Source organism: Lathyrus oleraceus, chromosome 2 (assembly GCF_024323335.1).
Source record: "Lathyrus oleraceus cultivar Zhongwan6 chromosome 2, CAAS_Psat_ZW6_1.0, whole genome shotgun sequence".
Classification (NCBI taxonomy): Eukaryota; Viridiplantae; Streptophyta; class Magnoliopsida; order Fabales; family Fabaceae; genus Lathyrus; species Lathyrus oleraceus.
In genome coordinates, this window is record NC_066580.1 from 256,042,362 (window position 1) to 256,051,625 (window position 9,264).

Genomic DNA, 9,264 nt, shown 5'->3' on the forward strand with positions numbered 1-9,264 from the left:
TTGATGTTTTTTCCTTCTGGGAGCGATTATCAAACACTTCCATAAACTCTTTTGAAGGAGTTGTTGCCTCAACTATCCACAACCCGGCCATCAGAGTTTTTAGATATCTGTTGGCATGTACTATTTTTGGCCGGGAGAATCCAAATAAGGTTAATGCTAGAGAGCTTCTATTTTTACAAGGAAGCCTCACAAATAGAAGAATTAATTCGGTCCCGTTCATGCTTGCTCATATGAATTTAACTTTAAATAAAGCGGGACCGATTTCTTTTGGTGGATTGATTACATCTATTGCTCGGGCACTTAACCTGAACAATGAGATGGCTACCCTAGACCCCTTACCTCCTCACACAATTAACCTAAAATTTCTGAGAGACATGAAATTGTGCCGTCTGAGGAGAGAAGGAGGCTATATGCTTATGGTGCATGGTGTAGCCATCCCATCTGTTGTTTTACCGTGCACTAGACGTACAGACGTACGAGATGAAAGGAATTGGACCTACGCTTTAGATGCTCCACCTATTTTGGGTCCTCTTCCTCCTAACATTCCTGATGAGGCGGGACATGACACTGATGATGAATATGATTGGAGAGAGAGATCTCCCGTACCCCATATGTCCCCCCATCATCCTTCACCACCACACACCGCACCATCTTCTTCTTCTGCAGGTACCACTCCTAGCTTTTATATTACAGAGGAGATGTGGCGTGACCACATGGCTAGAGACCAGAGGCGTGATGACCTACTCTCTACCATCCAACAACAGTTGGCGAATAACATGAGCTTCATGCAAGAGTCGCAGCGGAGGACAGACAGGTCCTACGACACTGTTCTACAGTCCCTGCAAACGATCACAGATACACAAGCCCGTCAGCAACACCACCACCATCAGCATTTTGCTCTCATAGAGAACACTCAAGGTTCCATTATGGGTAACCTTCGAGAGGTGAGGACCGCTCAGGATGCTTTGCAGGTGAGGATGAATCAGAGAGACCGTCGTCGTACCCGATGCCGTCGTCCACCTCAGGATGGTGAGGGCACTAGTGTCTATCCCCCGATTTTGCAACTAAAAGGTATGGGGAGGTAGGATTGTACTAAAGATACACTAGTGCCCTCGCCATCCTGAGGTGGATGACGGGACCGGGTACGACAACGGTCTCTCTGATCCATCCTTGCCTGCAGGGCATCCTGAGCGGTCCTCACCTCTCGAAGGTTACTCATAATGGAACCTTGAGTGTACTCTATGAGAGCAATATGCTGACGGTGGTGGTGTTGCTGACGGGCTTGTGTATCTGTGATCATTTGCAGGGACTGTAGAACAGTGTCGTAGGACCTGTCTGTCTTCCGCTGCGACTCTTGCATGAAGCTCATGTTATTCGCCAACTGTTGTTGGATGGTAGAGAGTAGGTCGCCACGCCTCTGCTCTCTAGCCATGTGGTCACGCCACATCTCCTTCGTAATATAAAAGCCAGGAGCGGTACCTGCAGAAGAAGAAGATGGTGCGGTGTGTAGTGGTGAAGGATGATGGAGGGGACATATGGGGTACGGGAGATCTCTCTCTCCGATCATATTCATCATCAGTGTCATGTCCCGCCTCATCAGGAATGTTAGGAGGAAGAGGACCCAAAACAGGTGGAGCATCTAAAGCGTAGGTCCAATTCCTTTCATCTCATACGTCTGTACGTCTAGTGCACGGTAAAACAACAGATGGGATGGCTACACCATGAACCATAAGCATATAGCCTCCTTCTCTCCTCAAACGGCACAATTTCATGTCTCTCAGAAATTTTAGGTTAATTGTGTGAGGAGGTAAGGGGTCTAGGGTAGCCATCTCATTGTTCAGGTTAAGTGCCCGAGCAATAGATGTAATCAATCCACCAAAAGAAATCGGTCCCGCTTGATTTAAAGTTAAAGTCATATGAGCAAGCATGAACGGGACCGAATTAATTCTTCTATTTGTGAGGCTTCCTTGTAAAAATAGAAGCTCTCTAGCATTAACCTTATTTGGATTCTCCCGGCCAAAAATAGTACATGCCAACAGATATCTAAAAACTCTGATGGGCGGGTTGTGGATAGTTGAGGCAACAACTCCTTCAAAATAGTTTATGGAAGTGTTTGATAATCGCTCCCAGAAGGAAAAAACATCAACTGACCACTCTGAATCCAAAGGGCCCTCACAAATAGCACCGTCCCCATGAGGGATTCCTAACAAGCTGGCTAGTTCGTCGGTACTGAATTCATATTCAACAGCAAACATTCTAAATCTGACAGTACCAACTGTGCTAGCAGTGTTAGGGTTGACAATATAAATTAAGGAACTCAAGAATTCAATTGTCAATCGCTCATAGGTGGGTTCTTTGTTGGAAAAGAAATTATGCAATCCTAAGTTATCTAATAAATGAAATATGCTATGATAGATACCTAAAGTGTAGAGACAATTTTCGTCAACATACCTTGTCGGAAGGATCTCCCGATTTTGCAACCGTTCGATAATTTTTATTTGTCTATCCCCCGGTTTCCCTCCTCGAAGAATGAATCCATTAAACCCCATTTGTGTAGCTCTTGAAAAGTGACGAAGAAGATGAAGTGGAATGTGAAAAGGTTGGATTTTTACGAAATCCGACGGATGAAAATGGAAATGGAAATCAGAAAAATGATTTGTACGGTGTGGTGATTAGAAAGGTATGGCACATCGTCTTTGTTCTAGAAGAAACTTCCTGCCAATCTTCTCAAAGTCTTTCTATCATTGTTGGATGCCCCTGCAGGGTACTCTTGATTCTTCAGAAAGCACTTGATGTCGTGATACCAGGGCTTGTCATCAACTACCACTTTAGCAGCAAACACATATGCGACCCCATCAAGGCGCATAACATCAATCCTGGGAACATGGTTCCACCGAATCATCATGATCATGCGTGTACACACTCCCCCTGTAATGCCAAGGAATGGCCCTTTCGCTTGTGCAAGGTAAAGGACCAGGGGTCGTGATGGTCATAGCGGATTGATACGGTCGCACTGGTGGTACCGGTTGCGCTACTGGCGCACTGATCTGAACGGTCGAGTAGAAAATTGTGATAGTGGCAACGTCACAGTCATACTCAGAAATCTTATTTATTGAAGTACAAACATCTGAAACATCGGAATCAAGTTCAACAAGTACATCAGAATCAATCACCATGTTTGGAATATCAGCAACATTATCAGAAAAATTAATTACATCATTGGGAATTACAAAATCAGTAGGAACAACATTTGTAAATTCTTCAGCATCTTCAGGAAAGAGAGAATCAACATCTGCATTCTCAACAACCCCTTCAACCACCCCTTCAACAGACCTTTGGGCAGATAAGTCTTCAGCTTGGAGGATACCATCGTCAAGCAAGGCCTGGATACCCTGCTGCAGCTTCACACAACCCCCACTCTGTGCAACATAACCGAAACAACCGCTCCCACAGCCGGGGAAAACATCTGAGTTTAGCAAGTATTCTTTGATTTCTAACAGCGGAGTCTTCAGCTTCAACACCTCCTTGACTAATTTGACTTCTCCTTCAACCATGTTAACATTTGCTCTACCATGTTGCGGCATAGGATTATTGACAACATTAGGAACCAGCGCAAAGTTAATGGCCTTTGAATCAATAAGGTCCTAAACTACGTGCTTAAAAGCTTTTCAGTTCTCAATAGTGTGGCCAGGTGCCCCAGAGTGGAAATTACACCTAGCATTGGCGTCATAACCCACTGGAAGCCTGCCAACGGGAGGAGCCAAAGTGCGTAACTACACAAGTTGCAAATGTTGAAGGTTGGGAAGCAACTGGGCATACGACATCGGAAGAGTGTCGAAACGCCTATCTATCATCCTCTATCTCTGTTGATAAGCAGGTCTATTACCCTGTTGTTGTTGGTATTGATTTTGTTGATGTTGAGGTTGTTGTTGTTGCACTGGTGCTGCAGCCGGAATGGTCACTGCTGCAACATAAGGTTGTTGATGGTAATTCTGAAAGTTATTCCTCCGGTTACCCCTGTTCTGATAAGAAGATGTGGCATTTGCATCCCCTTCTCTCCTCTTTTGTCCTCATAAGAACGGCTTCTTTGACCCCGAAGATGATCCAACCCCATTTTGGATCTTACATGTCTTCAAGTAGTTCTCCACCCTCTCACCGGTAGAGACCACATCAGCAAAATTCGAGGCGTTGCAACCCACCAGACGCTCCAAATAAGATCCAGGCAGTGTGTCCATAAACATGTTGGCAATCTCTTTTTCCAATAACGGAGGCTGAACACGGGAAGCCAACTCTCTCCAGCATCAAGCATACTCTTTGAAGCACTCGTTGCTCTTGAGAGACAGATTCTGGAGCTGAGTCCTGTCAGGTGCCATATCCGCATTGTACTGATATTGCTTCACAAAGGCCTCAGCCAAGTCTCTCCAGCAGCGAATATGGGCTTTATCCAGCCTCATATACCACTCCAAGGATGCCCCAGCTAGAATGTCCTGGAAGAAGTACATGAGCAGCTTCTTATCATTAGAATACGCGATCATCTTGCGGAAGTAAGCTTGTACATGAGTCTTCGGGCAAGAGTTGCCATTATACTTATCAAACACGGGGACTTTGAATTTTGGCGGAAGTCCCATGCCTAGGACCAGCCCAAGTCAGCAACATCCACACCAAGAGCATTCTGCCCTTCCACAACTTTCAACCTCTCTTCCAGTCTCCGAAACATAGGGTCCATACCATGGCCCATGCCAAAGTCCTCCTGAAGTAGGGGGAATTGATCCTCCTGATCATCATGGATGGGTTGTTGACCAAGGTTGCCATGTGGGATTGGGATAAGCCCCGGTCCATTGGGTCCATTAGCCACTCCAGCGAGAGGATCAGCCACAACCTCCGGTTGAGTTGTAGGGGGATTCCCCTATACCAACAATCTAATCTCCTGCTGTCTCTGAGCCACTCCTTAGACCACTTCCATGAACTGATTCATGTGAATCCTCATCTCAGAGAGCTCTGCTTGTAAACCTTCCATTGCTCTCTATTGATTCCTTCGGGTACCGTATCGGTGAATGCCTGAGTCAGCTCTCCTAATAATGGAATACCAAACAAGATGAGAACACTGCGGCGGTACCTGTTATGCAAGACATGCTAATAAATATGCAAATGCAATGACATGTTTATCAATTTCAAAGGGTATTCTACCCCTTGATTCCAGTCTCACATTAGATAAACAGTGTAAGAAAACCCCGACTAGAATCAAGAAGAAGATATAAACCCCTGGGAATAGATAAACATAATGCATGCAATGCTTATGATTTAATTTTTATATCAGAGGAAATTTAGAGTCTTATTTGCAAATTTTGGAAATATTAAACGTTTACCACATACGGAAATATCACGTCAATTAATATTTGGAAATGTTGTTACGCCAAAGAAGTACAGTCTTGGTAACCAAATACAATACAAGAGAGAAGGAAAATGAACATCCTATGGATCCCTAGAAGCAATCGTCCAAAGCCCTCGAGACCGGAAGATAAGTTGCACGAAGCCTCTTCACCTCCCTCTCATAGGCTGCCTCCATATCTACCTTTTCTTTGGCGAGTCGATCATACTTCCTCTTCCAAAACTTGGAATACTGAGGAAGTAGAGAAGTTAATGCGTCATCAGGATCATCAATAACCTGGTGCTCAAGGAACTCTATCAAAGCATCCTTCTCTCTGATCTGCTAAAGCAACTCCTCTCGTTCACGGATCAAAGCACGCGAACGGTCTTCGTCTCTCAACTCCTCTACTCCTTGGCTAGGGAGGGTTGAAGGCCCAGCCATAACCAAAGGTGTGGGTCTTGGATACTCATAAGGCATGAGGTACTCGGAAGCTCTTCTCCTAACCCAAGAGGTATAGGGTTCCAAAGCGATACAGTTCTTCGGTCCTAGCTCCTTCCTTCCTTTCTTATGGATCTTGCGCCAAGCATGGACCATCCTGCCCTTCAAGCCTTGGGGATCTTTACCCTCCTGAAAGAACACACCGTCTAACAGAATGTTATTGGGTTTATCCTTTAGGGGGAACCCAAGCTAACGACGTGCCAAAATAGGGTTGTAGTTAATTCCACCGCATGTACCAAGAAGAGGTACATTGGAGAATTCACCACAAGAGTCGATAATTTACACACCATCATATACATGGTTGTACCAAAAGATATCATTATTAGTGAGAGACATAAGTCTCGTGGACCACCGTAGACATCCTTTGTTCTCCTTGAAGGCGAGCGTCTGATGCAAGTGCGAAATAAACCACTTGTACAACAGAGGCAAACAACACACAATGGTACCACCGCCCTTTGCATTCCTCATATGCAAAGAGAAATAAGTGTCACCCAACAGAGTAGGAACGGGATTAAGAGTAGAGAAAATCCTAATGGCGTTCACATCCACAAACTTGTCGATGTTGGGGAATAACACTAGCCCATAGATGAGAAGAACAAATATGGCCTCAAAGGCGTCCTCACTCATGGCCTTCCCAAACATAGTAGCTTGATCAATGAGGAAATCAGACGGGAGACCTTGAATTCCACCTTTGGTATTCATATGAGCACCAATAATAGATTCATCTATACGCAACAGATCAACAATCTCTTGAGAAGAAGGAACTCTCTCCAAGCCACTGAACGGAAACTGGTCTAGGATAGGTATGCCCACAAGATAGGCATACTCCTCAAGCGTGGGCAAAAGCTGGAAATCCGGAAAAGTGAAGCAACGGTACAAGGGATCATAGAACTGCACCAACACACTCATTAGACCTTCATCCACTTGAGTAGCCAGAATAGACAGAAGCTTCCCATGACGAGCCTTGAATTCCAAGGGATCTAATACATAGGATGTCAAACACCTTAACTCTTTCAAGTCGGGTTGTCTGAAACTGTACTTCTTCGTATTCCTTCTTTGCTTATCCATGTCTGAAAATTTGCAAATAGACCTCTTAAGTTCCTTGAAAATTTTCTCATTGTTGATGACATGGATGTGTATGAATGCATGAATGCATGGATGCAACAATCACACTCAAGGATCAAGCAAATCACACCACACAAAGGTCATGGGATGGATCAAGTCATCCTTAATATCAATCATCCATTTTGGTGGATTATGGTTTACACCTTATCAACACCTAAGTTCCATTGATATTAAGGATACACAAGAATGGATCAACCACAAATCAAGGGTTTGTTGCGAGTCGCGAGCATGGAGTCTTGGTTAAGAACCACCCAAAGGGAGTGTACTATGGCTAAACCTGACAATCATGTTCTACAAGAGGTTCCCATACTCATCATCCCATCTTTCGGATATTATCAGATAAACGACTACTCGTATTCCAAAAATATTCTCAAGAGAGACTCTTATGAGTGTAGTATCGCGTAACAATCGTATCAAATCTTACACTTGAACGATCTTCGCACTACGTCCTAAAAATAGGCCAAGATGGGCGTGGTAAACTAAGGTCCTTGGCTTCTAAGGCATATATTGGAAAGAGTAATGCCTAACCACGATTACTCGTGTGACATTATTGATCCCAACATAACCTCCACCAAGTGAATGGGCTTGCAAGTCAACTTGCTAAGGAATAACTCCACACAAGTCAACAAGGCTATGCCATTCTCCTATCCTAAGTGCACTCGAGTTCGGGTATAGAACTCATCTCACGAAGATCACCAAGCATACAAGGAATTAATATTCAAACAATTCAATCATTACATACAATACAATAATCCCAAATTGCACAAAAATATGTCACAAAGCAATATACCATACAATACAACAAATATGAAAAGTAGGCAAAACCCACTAGGCAAATGATATTCCCCAACAGAGTCGCCACTTTTCTGTAGCGGGGTATTCGTTACCATTAGAGATATTGACTAAATCCAAGGTAAACCATACAAGTCGAGTTGCCACCGCACTTCTATTTATCCAAAGGAATGGTTAGAAAGTGAACAAAAACCTAAAAGTTTTATCGAATCAAAAACTAGTAAAAATGTCAGAGATCTGGGTAAGGGGGTTGGTTATGCAATGGGAAGGTTTTAAGCACCCAAAACATCCTAGGTACTCCTAGGGAGCCCTTTTCGTAAGTGTTGTTCTAGTCTAAAGGGTGTAGGTATATCTAAAGTACTATTTACTAAAAGGAAGGTTAAAAGAAAATGACTCACAAGGATGTCGCATCCACTGCCTACGTATCTCATCTGAGTATGAGAATCAGAGTCTTCGTAGCTCGGCTACCTATGGGTTAAAGAGAAGTGTGCTCGGTAAGACTTCGCGTCTTATGCCTACGTATCTCATCTGGAATGAGAATCAGAGTAAAACATAGTTCGGCTAACTAAGGGTTAAGGATTGCCATCTAAACATGGACTTACAAAAGGGGACACCAACTGTGTCAAAGGAAAGTGGGCAATGTGTTCACGTCCTAGCAGTAGGTGTCGCAGCTCGCTGAATCGAGTCTTAGGCAGTTACCTCTTTGCAATAGAAAGGACTGACATGCCACAAGATCGGAGACGCACGAAAGGTCTAAAAGTGGGGAAGCTCTGCTCTAGAGTTGTCATGCAATATGGACCTATGTTTTAGGATTTGCAAAGGGGAACATCTACCTAATGTTAGCATGCAAAGAATAAGGGAATTCTACCTATGTTATCATACAAAGGGTTATACCTAATGGGTGCTACCTAAACGGAACAAGAGTCGACGAATGGAGCGCGTAGAGGAGTTACGGATAAGGGTAGGTGGCGATGCCGGAGGCAATCGACTTACAGGTAGATGGCGATGCCTGAGGCAATCGACTTACAAGAGGATGGATGAATGCGTGTTGGTTCTGTTAAGTTTTGAAAATGATTACTCGATGTTGGATCGAGCTTTTGATCTTATTTTGAAATGGTTATCGGATGTTCATTTTAATTCTTGTATTAACAGGTGACTAAAGAAATAAAGAAATAAATATTATACACTTTATGGGAGAGGGGTACATTTGTTATGAATGGGGATTGTTCATGGCAAATAAAGAATAAGAATATATGCCTCATACATCATACAAGTAGGCAACAGTTATCAATCAGATCGGATAAATAAACAATATATAATCAAACCAAAGAATCAAATAATGGAGCATTTAAACAATGCATGGGAGTATGAACATGTTAAATAATCAAGCAATAGAAAGCATGAATGAGAGAAACAAGTATAAAAGATAACAGATGAATCAAACAGATGAAAATATACACACGAAGGGTCCACTGAATAAT